This window comes from Salmo salar, chromosome 03, assembly GCF_965601325.2.
Source record: "Salmo salar chromosome 03, fSalSal1, whole genome shotgun sequence".
Lineage (NCBI taxonomy): Eukaryota > Metazoa > Chordata > Actinopteri > Salmoniformes > Salmonidae > Salmo > Salmo salar.
In genome coordinates this window covers 38,985,001-38,995,000 of record NC_138293.1, presented here as the reverse complement: position 1 = coordinate 38,995,000, position 10,000 = coordinate 38,985,001, and the positions used below count along the sequence as shown (strand labels likewise).

Below are 10,000 nucleotides of genomic sequence, written 5' to 3'. Positions count from 1 at the left end.
ACCTGCAGCTCAGGGATTATTAGGAACTGATCTACATATGAACGCCTTCTCATTCAAGGGTTTTTCTTTATTTTGACTATTTTCTACATTGTAGAATAATAGTGAAGACATCAAAACTATGAAATAAACACATATGGAATCATGTAGTAACCAAAAAAGCGGTACAAAATTAAAATACATTTTATATTTGAGATTCTTCAAATAGCCACCCATTGCCATGATGACAGCTTTGCACACGCTTGGCATTCTCTCAACCAGCTTCACCTGGAATGCTTTTCCAACAGGAGTTCCCACATATGCTGAGCACTTGTTGGCTGCTTTTCCTTCACTCTGCGGTCCGACTCATCCCAAACTCATCCCAAATCTCAATTGGGTTGAGGTTGGGAGATTGTGGAGGCCAGGTCATCTGATGCAGCACTCCATCACTCTCCTTCTGGGTAAAATAGCCCTTACACAGCCTGGAGGTCTGTTGGGCCATTGTCCTGTTGAAAAACAACTTATAGTCCCACTAAGACCAAACCAGATGGGATGGCATATCGCTGCAGAAAACTGTGGTAGCCATGCTGGTTAAGTGTGCCTTGAATTCTAAATAAATCACAGTGTCACCAGCAAAGCACACCCACACCATCACACCTCCTCCTCCATGCTTTACAGTGGGAAATACACATGAGGAGATCATCCGTTCACCCACACCGCCTCTCACAAAGACACGGCGGTTGGTACCAAAAATCTCACATTTGACCTCTAGACCAAAGGACAGATTTCCACCGGTTTAATGTCCATTGCTTGTGTTTCTTGGCACAAGCAAGTCTCTTCTTCTTATTGGTGTCCTTTAGTAGTGGCCAAGAGTGTGCAAAGCTGTCATCAAGTCAAAGGGTGGCTACTTTGAAGAATCTCAAATATAAAATACATTTTGATTTGTTGAACACTTTTTTGGTTACTACATGATTCCATATGTGTTATTTCATAGTTTTGATGTCTTCATTATTATTCTGCAATGTAGAAAATAGTAGAAATAAAGAAAAACCCTTGAATGAGTAGGTGTTCTAAAACTTTTGACTGGTACTGTATATTACATAGTAATATGCAATCACACACATATACCAAGAAATGGCCTAAATGCCACAATATCCCCAAAATACACATTAACCAGCTGAAAAAAACAGGCGAGAGGAAAGGAGAGAGCAGGGGAAAAGCATTTTTTGTAAGCATTTCACTGTAAGGTGTGCCACTGTAAGGTGAGTACCTGTTGTACTCAGCACACGTGACAAATAAAACTTTGATTTGATTTGAAAAAACAGAAGAACTAGAGAGAGGAGGAGAAATAAATAGTGAGTGGGGAGAAAGAAATATAGAGAGGGGGAGAAAGAAATAGAGAGGGGGGGAGAAAGAAATAGAGAGAGGGGGAGAAAGAAATAGAGAGAGGAGGAGAAAGAAATAGAGGGGAGAAAGAACTAGAGAGAGGAGGAGAAACAAATAGAGAGAGGAGGAGAAAGAACTAGAGAGAGGAGGAGAAAGAAATAGAGAGAGGAGGAGAAAGAAATAGAGGGGAGAAAGAACTAGAGAGAGGAGGAGAAACAAATAGAGAGAGGAGGAGAAAGAACTAGAGAGAGGAGGAGAAACAAATAGAGAGAGGAGGAGAAAGAAATAGAGAGAGGAGGAGAAACAAATAGAGAGAGGAGGAGAAAGAAATAGAGGGGAGAAAGAACTAGAGAGAGGAGGAGAAAGAAATAGAGAGAGGAGGAGAAAGAAATAGAGAGAGGAGGAGAAAGAAATAGAGGGGAGAAAGAACTAGAGAGAGGAGGAGAAAGAAATAGAGAGAGGAGGAGAAAGAACTAGAGAGAGGAGGAGAAAGAAATAGAGAGAGGAGGAGAAAGAACTAGAGAGAGGAGGAGAAAGAAATAGAGAGAGGAGGAGAAAGAACTAGAGAGAGGAGGAGAAAGAAATAGAGGGGAGAAAGAACTAGAGAGAGGAGGAGAAAGAAATAGAGGGGAGAAAGAACTAGAGAGAGGAGGAGAAAGAAATAGAGGGGAGAAAGAACTAGAGAGAGGAGGAGAAAGAAATAGAGGAGGAGAAAGAAATAGAGAGAGGAGGAGAAAGAAATAGAGAGAGGAGGAGAAAGAAATAGAGAGAGGAGGAGAAAGAAATAGAGGGGAGAAAGAACTAGAGAGAGGAGGAGAAAGAACTAGAGAGATGAGGAGAAAGAAATAGAGAGAGGAGGAGAAAGAAATAGAGAGAGGGGAGAAAGTGGACTAAAAAAATGAATAGTTAGGACACCATGTGACAGAACTAAATTGTTTAATAAAGGGCCTAAAAATACTACTTGTGTATACTTCCTTTCTACTCTCTCTTAGTAAATCACTCCTCTTCTTTAACTTAGTCGTTCCACTTTGGTCTCTCTCTGACTTTTCCACCTGTATTTAGGAAAATCAGCCATATTTAGGCAAATCATCAATCATAGGGGAGCTAAGTCCCCTAGCACAATCCCCCATGGACCTTAGCACTGTGTGTGTGTGTGTGTGTGTGTGTGTGTGTGTGTGTGTGTGTGTGTGTGTGTGTGTGAGAGAGAGAGAGAGAGAGAGATTGGGAGGGAGAGAGAAAGATAACGGAGTATGTGGTTAACATTACACTCATAAAATTTCTAAAAGAATAAAGATATTTCACACACACACACACACACACACACACACACACACACACACATACGCCAAACACACACACGTCAGTGCAGAGGACAGTAGTTTCAGTCTACACAGCCTTAGTAGGTTTTGATCAGGCAGCAGTAAGGCTGCCCGGCTTGGCGCGAGGCCCCCTGTCTGTCTATCTGTCTGCAACTTCGAGGTCCTTTATGTCCCTGTTCCAGAAGCAGAACTCTCCGGAAAGAAAAGATCCCAGGAGAAAAGCCACTTTTCCATGCCGCTCCGCAGCCTAGCCAACAGCTGACAGAAGACACACACACACACACACACACACACACACACAGCCATGGGAGCCGAGAGATGACATGGGAGGAAGGAGAGCAAAGGACCCTAGAGAATTCTCTCTCTCTTTGGCACATGCACGCGCGGACGCACGCACACACACACACACACACACACACACACACACACACACACACACACACACACACACACACACACACACACACACACACACACACACACACACCACACACACACACACACACACGCGCACGCACACACACGCACTCACACGCGCGCACACACACTCACACAGTGTCCATTGAGGATTGTGCTAGTAGACTTTGCTCCCCTATGATTAATGATTTGCTTAAAATACGGGCAAGGTACAGGTGGATAAGCCAGACACACTCACAGCAGCTACCGAGGATCTAAAAACAGAGACAAAAGTTTGATTCTCCTGGAACTCCAATAAGTTTTTGAACTTGAAATGTAGGCCTATCTGTTTCTCTCCTTATGGGAAACTGAGGTAAGGTGAGCGGGTTGATGCATGCACAGAGTGTGTGTGATTAGTGCGTACGGGATAATGCTAAAGAGGCGAGTCATCTCAGATCTGTGTGTCTCAGATCCAGTATCTGTAAGAGGCTTGTCTTATTAAATATTCATACAGCGACTGGAGTCTGTGTCCATGACGATCGATAGTTAGACATGATATACTACAGCTCCTAAAGACAATTACACACCATACGTGTGTGTGTGTGTTCTTAAATGATGATTACAGCCAAACTAGTGAAGATACCATGTGAATACCTTCCATAAGAGAACGCCTTGCTATGAACGGAGATACGACACTTTTCTTCTGGCCACACCTGTGATGTCAACCCCTAACCGTGAGCGTACTGTTACACCTGAAAACAGACCAGCTGTAATGCCACTTTAAGGCAGGTAATCGATCCCACAGTGAATCATTCAGAGATCCAGACGAGAGCAGTCTTCTCCTGTGGCTCGGAGGAAAGGTCACATCAAACCGCAACCTCTGAATACTACAGACTGTCTGGTGTGTGTGTGTGTGTGTGTGTGTGTGTGTGTGTGTGTGTGTGTCTGTGTGTGTGTGTGTGTGTGTGTGTGTGTGTGTGTGTGTGTGTGTGTGTGTGTGTGTGAAATATCTTTATTCTTTTAGAAATTTTATGAGTGTAATGTTAACTGCAATTTTTTTTTTATTGTTTATTTCACTTTTGTTTGATATCTATTCCACTTGCATTGGCAATGTAAACATATGTTCCCCATGCCAACAAAGCCCTTCAATTGTCAATGACTTGAACGAATTGCAAAAATCGCTGAAGTTGGAGACATATCTCCCTCACTAACTTTAAGCATACACAGCCCATCTGTAAATAGCCCATCTGATCTACCTACCTCATCCCTATATTGTTTTTATTTACTTTTTTGCTCTTTTGCACAACAGTATTTCTACTTGCACATCATCATCTGCACATCTATCACTCCAGTGTTCATTTGCTAAATTGTAATTACTTCGCGAATATGGCCTATTAATTGCCTTACCTCCTCACGCCATTTGCACACACTGTAAATATACTTCTTTTCTATTGTGTTATTGACTGTATGTTTGTTTATCCCATGTGTAACTCTGTGTTGTTGTTTGTGTCGCACTGCTTTGCTTTATCTTGGCCAGGTCGCAGTTGTAAATGAGAACTTGTTCTCAACTGGCCTACCTGGTTAAATAAAGGTGAAATAAAATGTTTAAAAAAAAAAAAAAATTGAACTGAGAGAGAGAGAGAGAGAGAGAGAGAGAGAGAGAGCGCAAGTGAAACAAATAAATAAGGAGTGTGTGAAATATTGAGAGAATAGTCACTATGAGTAAGCTGACAGAATCTAGTGTAAATGGTAATTAGGGTATCTGGGTTGACCAACCGGAGCCAGACAATAGCAGCCGATATGCGTGTTTATGAACCGCGTTTTAACTTGGCCTTTACAGGTTGGCCAGTCTGACCCCACATCATCACACCACGCTGGACCCCAGTCGTGTTTAATTCAGAGAGGCTGCTCTCTCACGAGGAGGCAGCAGTGAGAAAACACAACAATAAAGCCCCCCCCCCCCCCAATCTGCGCCCAGTGGACAGACACACGTCCCGTGATATTAAAAATCTGCATCTCATTCCCACAGCAGCCATCAAAGAATCGGCCGTCAGAGTACAGTACGGCCTCAAGGGGCTTCACGTCTCTCAGCCTCTAATACTTTTCTACCCCTCCTTCCCTTCATTTTCTATGCTTCCGTTTCTCTTCCATGCGAGTTTGTGCATTGTGTTGAGTGTGTGCATGCGGGCGTGTGTGTGTTGCGCTCCATAAAGAGAAGTTGTGTAAAAAGCTCTCTGGCCCAGGGGAGATGAGCACCATAATGGTCACCATGGCAACAGACTTTCAAGATGGAGCCCCTTTCCTGTCCCCCTTAAATACCGCAGAGCTCCCTCGAATTAGATAGCAGTGTGTGTGTCACTGTGTTTGTGTGTGTGTCACTGTGTGTGTGTGTGTGTGTGTGTGTATATATATATATATGTCTGTGTGTGTATGCACGTCATTGTGTGTGTGTTAAACCCATGTGTGGGCTATCCAGGGACTCGTTCAGGCTTACCCATTTAAAAATTGATACATCAAGCGTCAGTGGAGAAATCTGACAAGATCGGATTCGACAGGTCTAAAAGTGTGTGTGTGTGTGTGTGTGTCTGAGCCTAAAACAAATTTTCAGAGGGTAAACATGCACTCTGGTCGTTGGATAAACAACTGTCTAAGGACAGATAGGCCAGGTTATTACGCATGACAGACATAGGACAGGTTTTTATGCAGTACAGACATAGGACAGGTTATTAGGGGGTACAGACATAGGACAGGTTATTATGCAGTACAGACATAGGCCAGGTTATTACGCAGTACAGACATGGGACAGGTTATTATGCAGTACAGACATAGGACAGGTTATTATGCAGTACAGACATGGGACAGGTTATTATGCAGTACAGACATAGGACAGGTTATTATGCAGTACAGACATAGGCCAGGTTATTAGGGGGTACAGACATAGGACAGGTTATTACGCAGTACAGACATAGGACAGGTTAGTATGCAGTACAGACACAAAAGCCTGCTGACTACCATGATGATGACATACCAAGAATTCCACCAAAATCACAATAAATTGCTTTACCACTTCTACCACTACTTGTCTATGTGTGTGCTTGTGTATGTGCGTGTTGGGGGGAGGTCATTGGTTCTTTTATCCTTGTGGGGACCTGACATTCTCAAAATTCCCCACAAGGATAGTAAAACAAGGAACATTCTCCCCTGTGGGGACATTTCCCACGTCCCCATGAGGACAAAGGCTATTTTAAGTTTAGGGGTTAGGTTTACGATTAGGGTTAGTGTTATGTTTAGGGGTTAGGTTTAGGGTTTGGGTTAAGGTTAGGGATATGGTAAGGGTTTGTGTCATGTTTAGGGTTAGAGGTTAGGTTTAGGGTTTAGGTTAAGGTTAGGGATATGGTAAGGGTTAGTGTTATGTTTAAGGTTAGGGGTTAGGTTTAGGGTTTGGGTTAAGGTTATGGATATGGTAAGGGTTAGTGTCATGTTTAGGGTTAGGGGTTAGGGTTTGGGTTAAGGTTAGGGATATGGTAAGGGTTAGTGTCATGTTTAGGGTTAGGGGTTAGGGTTTGGGTTAAGGTTAGGGATATGGTAAGGGTTAGTGTCATGTTTAGGGTTAGGGGTTAGGGTTTGGGTTAAGGTTAGGGATATGGTAAGGGTTAGTGTCATGTTTAGGGTTAGGGGTTAGGGTTTGGGTTAAGGTTAGGGATATGGTAAGGGTTAGTGTCATGTTTAGGGTTAGGGGTTAGGGTTTGGGTTAAGGTTATGGATATGGTAAGGGTTAGTGTCATGTTTAGGGTTAGGGGTTAGGGTTTGGGTTTAGGTTAAGGTTAGGGATATGGTAAGGGTTAGTGTTATGTTTAAGGTTAGGGGTTAGGTTTAGGGTTTGGGTTAAGGTTATGGATATGGTAAGGGTTAGTGTCATGTTTAGGGTTAGGGGTTAGGGTTTGGGTTAAGGTTAGGGATATGGTAAGGGTTAGTGTCATGTTTAGGGTTAGGGGTTAGGGTTTGGGTTAAGGTTATGGATATGGTAAGGGTTAGTGTCATGTTTAGGGTTAGGGGTTAGGGTTTGGGTTAAGGCTAGGGATATGGTAAGGGTTAGTGTTAGGTTTACAGGGTTAGGGAAAATAGGATTTTGAATAGAAATCAATTTGAGGTCCCCACGAAGATAGAAGAACATAACATGTGTGTGTGAGGCGTGGTTGAGAAGTAAGTGTATGTCTTTCTGTCTGGGTGGAACAGAGTCATCAGCATGATGAGTCACTCCACCCTGAGCCTCTCTCTCTCCACCCTAATCTTTAATCCCTAATCTGAGGAGTTAGGATCCTAATAACCAACCCACCGTATCTAATCCTCCCAAATACACTCTCACCCCTCTTCCCTCCACCCTCTACATTGCCCCGGGCCCAGCACAGTGGAACAGAACAAGTGTGTGTCTGTGTGGGCATTTGTGGGAGAGAGTAAGAGAGACAGAAAGAAAAGGAGGACGAGAATTTGAGAGGAAAGGGGCAAAATAGTGTCAGGAAGAAAACGAGTGCGAAAAAGTATCGGTATCCCTGTTGACACCCAGAGGGACTCCTAAATAAAGACACTGATCCCCAAAATAGATTGTTATAGTCTTTAGTCAGAGCTGAGGGAGACAGATGGACAAAACCAGCCTGACATTTAACCTTTCACCCTTGAGGTCAAACGTGAGCCTTTCTGACCCACACAAACCCACATGCACACTCTGACAAAACACCAACATGCAGACGTCTAGGTTTTTTGACTACATGTACAGGGCAGTAACACATGCAGACTGACACGGTCTGTCAAATCCAAAAGTATGTGAAACACATGAGCACACTCCAAGCCCTGCTCTGATTTGCTCTCAGTCCCCTGGATGCTGTCCAATTACAGGGACTGGCCAAGGGGAACTTTGAAGCTCAGCACCAGTCACACACACATACACACACACACACACATGGATGCATGCATGCACGCCCGCAAACATGCACACACACGAATGTATGCAGGCCCGTAAGAACACGCACACATGCACACACACACACGCACAGCCTTCAGGGTTAATCTATGGAATTGTGTCTGTGTGTGTCTCATTTCCCATTGGGTGTCATACTTTGACCCTGACCTTTGCCAGAGCTCCTGCACAAATATTGATTTTATTTCACAGTGACAGGGGCACCAGCGCGAACACACACACACACACACACACACACACACACACACACACACACACACACACACACACACACTTACACACACACACACAACAACAAAAAGAGAGCGAAAGAGCGAGTGAGTGAGAGAAAGAAATAACATGTGGAGTGAAGAGAAGGAAATGAAGTGCAATTAAAAACAAACACACACACACACACAGACACATAAAAACACCCACTCACTTACCGAGGGGTAACCTTAGCTGATCACAGACTCATTTCATGCATTCCCACTGAGGCTATTATCAGCCAGCCTAAAAACTAATTAAATTGATACCAGGTGTGTGTGTGTGTGTCTATGTGTGTGTCTGTGTGTGTGTGCCTGTGTGTGTGTGTGTGCCTGTGTGCACGACACAGACAGGAAGAGAAAGCGTGAACGAGAGGGAGAGGGAGAGACGTTGACAGGGAAAGCAAGTGAGCTAAAGAAAAGAGAGCGAGAGAGTGAGGGATAGAGAGTGAGGGATAGAGAGTGAGGGATCGAGAGAGACGGAGGGGGAGATTAGGAGAGGAGGTTTGCTGCGTGGTCCCTCTCTCCCACCACGTGAGATAGAGTACGATAAATATTTTACGACGCCGTCACTCTCACAAAAATACACACACACACACACACACACACTGAGCAAACTTGCCCTCATCGCCCAGTCCCACGGTCGAGAGAGGAAGAGAGCGAGTGGAGGGTGAGTCTTCCATCGCCCTCTCCTCTCCTCCTCCATGTTATTTTCAGTTCATCACTCTCAATAATTCATTTCCTAGAGTAGAGCCCCCGTGCCTCTCTCCGCTACCGCATCTGTCACTAGCCTCACCTCAGAGGAAGAGAGGGATGGAGGGGTGGAGGGAGAGGAAAAGAGAGCGAGAGAGACCTTCTTCCTCTGACTGTTACGCGTCGTAGTAAAGCCTGTCTACCAACTGGTCCAGCAGAGGGACGGTATCCTTCCGTTCTATTACAAAACAGACGGGGCGAAGGTAGCGACGTGTCTCTACCACTACGTCGCAGTCGAAACAAGCCGTATGGGGGATGAAGACGCCACTCGGTGACAGCTCTGAGAATTCCTTTTCACAGCTCGGCGTAAATTGCTCTTTGATAGATCCTGCAGACACACGCACACGCACGCCATATTGGCTGAATAGAAATCCAGGTGTTTGTGCATGTGTGGGGGCATCCATTCATTCTAACCTCTGGAAGATGAAAGAATATATATATTTGGCTCGGGTCAAGTGCGCGACAGACAATACGGTTCCCCCTACACACCTCAGCGTCCATTTCACCACCCTGAAGGAAGTCAAGTGTGTCGCAAAGAAATGTGTCTCCTTCTTTGACAAAAGGTCCGGAACCTTGCCGGCCTGTTGGGTTATAGACAGAAGTGTCCTCCTCTGTCCGCTACACAAACTTAACTTCCCCTTTTCTCTTTTGTCTTTGTGAACAACATACAAAAATCCCCCCCCCCCCAATAACTGAAGTACCACTGTTCCTGTGCTCCAACACTCCTGTTCCAACAAAACCATTTCCCAGGGATCCTGAACACTAACAGACCATTTGTGACAGACTCTTCTGTCTGAATAGCTGAGTGAGTCGTTTTCTCTGCAGTTAGAGCCATTATAAGGGAGACTGTGGGTCCTATTCAATCTAAAGTCTAAAGTCCCTGGGTCTCCAGGATAGACTAACACCAGTCCCCCTGGCCCAATGCACATCTGGAACCCATCCACTTCTGG

At 44.6% G+C, this 10,000-nt stretch overlaps 1 protein-coding gene across 3 annotated transcripts in view; it reads right to left on the bottom strand.

Annotated features, from left to right (window-relative positions):
- Positions 1 to 10,000, bottom strand: part of epha4b (eph receptor A4b) — a 123,087-nt gene that overhangs the window by 75,481 nt on the left and 37,606 nt on the right. The gene's annotated exons all lie outside the window — the stretch shown is intronic.